Below are 3,605 nucleotides of genomic sequence, written 5' to 3' on the forward strand. Positions count from 1 at the left end.
GGCTGCGGCGAGCGGGACAGGCGGCCCAGCTTCGGGGGCACCAGGCGCCACATCCCGCCCGCCGCCCGTCCGCCAGCACCCGGAGGGCGAGGGCACCCCCGGGGCGCCCCCGCCGCGCCGAAACCCGGAGAGCGACTGGCAGGGGCCCCCGGGCGAGAGAAGGAGCAAGGCGCGCGGGCTGGGGCGGGAAGCGGAGTAGGTGTGTAAGAGAGAGACGGAGAGCGGGAACCAGCCGAGCCGAGCAGGCTGCGACTTCTCCCAGTCACTAGTCTCCACAACTCTCGAGCTCCCTCCTCCGAGCTCCCCGCCCTCCGACTCCGGCGGCGCCTCCTCCAAGCCAGTCAAGTTATACAGCAACGGGAGGAGGGAGGGAGCGCAGGGACTCGACGGCCGCGCGCCCGCGTCCGCCGTGCGCGCACGCGCACTACTCGCTGGGGGCGCGAGAGCTGCGGCGGAGGTGGCCGCCTGCGGGACGAACGAGGTCTCTGAGAAAAGAAAAGGAGGAACTCACGGAAGGGGAAGCTGGAATGACTCACACCGAAAAGTAGCAACAGTGTAGGAAGGTGGGAAGGATGAGGTGCCCGCGCGTCCCTGACGCCTCACGCCCCAGTTCGTGCGCGCTGACTCTCCAGAGGGAGAGCGAGGGGGCAGGGGGGCGGGGCTGGCGGGGCGGAGCTAGCGCGCCGCCGAGAGAGCGTCTGCGTGGGCTCCCGGGGGCAGCTTTGGGGTGGGGGGAGGGTTGCTCCACGGGGCGGAGCTCGAGCTTTTGGAGGCTGGGTAAACTCGCAAGCTCCTGTAGTGAAATTATTTAATACTTTTAGTAACAGTTACTCTTTCCTGATTGTTGCCTTTTACTGGGACCTGTTTTTTGCCGTTGTGCTAACAGTCATCTTAGGGGGAAAAAATAAAGGAGCCGCAGAAGCCTATTGCAAGCCCCTGCCCTCCGCACGGCGCGCCGGGGGTGGAGGCCGAGTAGGCGGGGCGGCGTGCTTTCCGGGCCTTATGCGAGTGGGGGCGCGCGCCCGGGGGCGGGGCGAGGCGAGGCCGCGGCGGGAGCTCGCCTCCCCCCGGTCCGCCCGCCGCTCACTCCGGGGGCGGGCCTGAGAGGAAACGTGGGAGAAGGCGTGAGTTGTGGCGGGACTATTTAGGGGCTTCACCTTCGGTATCTGTCACGTCTGTGAAGACATCTTAAATTAAAGCTGAGTGGGCACCAGGAAAGAGAAGTCTGCGAGGCAGCGTGATAAAAAATGGCAAAGCAGGATGAAGAGAGAACAGACGCGGCCTGGCGTCGCCGGGAAATCTGCCCTAGCCACTGCGAAGGAGCTGGAACTAGCAGCTAATTTGCTCCCGCCAGCTTTCCCAGCCGGTTTCCTTCAACTGAAGGCGTTTTCTTCAACTCTGGGGAGTCTGTCCCAGGGCCTCCCTTGAGGCGCGGGCGGGCCCTTACTTCCCGCCTCGGACTCAGGCCTGCCCCAAGAGCCCCAACGCGTTGCTGTGACAGTAGCCATGGGGACCCGGGCTGCCTGGTGCTCCACACCTGCACCTTGGCTCAGCTTCACGCCACGACTACAAAAATAACTCGGAAATCTGTAGCTCCAGCGCCTTATTTTGGTAGAAGTTTAGGGGAACCCAGACTCTACAGTAGCTGAAATATGCAGTTATAATGCTTTTCAGTTTTAGCGCTAAAGTAATTAAAATGAGTTTTTCTGATGCACAAGTGATTCCTCATGCGGTGTTAAAATATCTGGGTTTTAACCGAGTTAATGATAGGGGTTGAGCAATGATGTTTAGGAGACCCATTCACTGGCATGTAGAAATCAACTCTAGAAGGGCTTAATGAAAAAAGTCTGTACTGGTTTCTGTGTGGTGTTCTCAACATTGTTTACTTGTAAAAGGAAGAGCTATACTCGAGAAGTACTGTTGTAGTCAGCATTTTGACCTTCGTGATAAAAGAATTCAAACTTTGGGGGAAACAAACATACTTGTACAATTAATAAATATATGCAGCGTAGAAGTGACTTTTAATGATATTACATTGACTCCAGACAAATTGGGCGGTTTTAGTTCTTCCAGTTTGTACAAAGTGACTACTGAAGAAGTTTTATAACGCTAAGGATTTTTTGAAGCCTTCGGCAGTAACTTGACTTAACTTACTTTCAGAGCATCCCATAACTTCATGAAATGTAGAATTATGAACAATATCTCCATTGAGAGTTTGGTGTGATTGGTCTGGAGATGTCAGCTCTGCTGCTGTCTCTGCTGATTTGTAAACTGGGCAGCTACTGCTGCTGCTAAGTCGCTTCAGTCCTGTCCAACTCTGTGCGACCCCATAGACGGAAGCCCACCAGGCTCCCCCGTCCCTGGGATTCTCCAGGCAAGAACACTGGAGTGGGTTGCCATTTCCTTCTCCAATGCATGAAAGTGAAAAGTGAAAGGGAGGTCTCTCAGTCATGTCCGACTCTTAGCGACCCCATGGATTACAGCCTACCAGGCTCCTCCATCCATGGGATTTTCCAGGCAAGAGTACTGGAGTGGGGTGCCATTGCCTTCTCTGAGTAAACTGGGCTAGTTATTACTAAACTGCAAAATTCTTATCCTTAACATTCTTTCTTCCTGTCATTTAATCAATACTAGAGGATTTATGTGGAATTGCTTTAAAACAATAAAAGCACTACATACATTTCAATATTTTTATTTAGAGTGAATGATTCCATTGGAATTATTGCCAGTGATAAAGCTGAGAGAATTGAGGTATAATGCAAGACTATTCCTGGAGGAGGGCATGGAAACCCACGCCAGTATTCTTGCCTGGAGAATCCTATGGACAGAGGAACCTGGTACAGTACAGTCCACAGGGTTGCAAAGAGTCAGACTTGACTGAAGCGACTGAGCAGGCACCCAAGACTATCTAGAGGATTCAGCTCAGCTCAGTCGCTCAGTCCTGTCCTACTCTTTGCGACCCCATGAATTGCAGCACTCCAGGCCTCCCTGTCCATCACCAACTCCCAGAGTTCACTCAAACCCATATCCATAGAGTCGGTGATGCCATCCAGCCATCTCATCCTCTGTCATCCCCTTCTCCTCCTGCCCCCAATCCCTCCCAGCTGGATCAGAGTCTTTTCCAGTGAGTCAACTCTTTGCATGAGCTGGCCAAAGTATTGGAATTTCAGTTTCAGCATCAGTCCTTCCAGTGAACACCCAGGACTGATCTCTTTAGAATGGACTGGTTGGATCTCCTTGCAGTCCAAGGGACTCTCAAGAGTCTTCTCCAACACCACAGTTCAAAAGCATCAATTCTTCGGTGCTCAGCTTTCTTCACTGTCCAACTCTCACATCCGTACATGACCACTGGAAAAACCATAGTTGACTAGACAGACCTTTGTTGGCAAAGTAATGTCTCTGCTTTTGAATATGCTATCTAGGTTGGTCATAACTTTCCTTCCAAGGAGTAAGCGTCTTTTAATTTCATGGCTGCAGTCACCATCTGCAGTGATTTTGGAGCCCAAAAAAATAAAGTCTGACACTGTTTCCCCATCTACTTCCCATGAAGTGGTGGGACCGATGCCATGATCTTCGTTTTCTGAATGTTGAGCTTTAAGCCAACT

General features: G+C 53.0%; 1 long non-coding RNA gene across 1 annotated transcript in view; it reads left to right on the forward strand.

Moving 5' to 3' along the window:
* The first annotated feature begins 13 nt into the window (after positions 1 to 13).
* Positions 14 to 3,605, forward strand: part of LOC105001764 — a 10,204-nt gene continuing 6,612 nt past the window's right edge. Inside the window, exon 1 of the long non-coding RNA XR_826896.1 lies at positions 14 to 563. This is a non-coding gene — a long non-coding RNA (uncharacterized LOC105001764). The remainder of the gene's footprint in view (positions 564 to 3,605) is intronic.

Source organism: Bison bison, unplaced genomic scaffold, assembly GCF_000754665.1.
Source record: "Bison bison bison isolate TAMUID 2011002044 unplaced genomic scaffold, Bison_UMD1.0 scf7180017864384, whole genome shotgun sequence".
Lineage (NCBI taxonomy): Eukaryota > Metazoa > Chordata > Mammalia > Artiodactyla > Bovidae > Bison > Bison bison.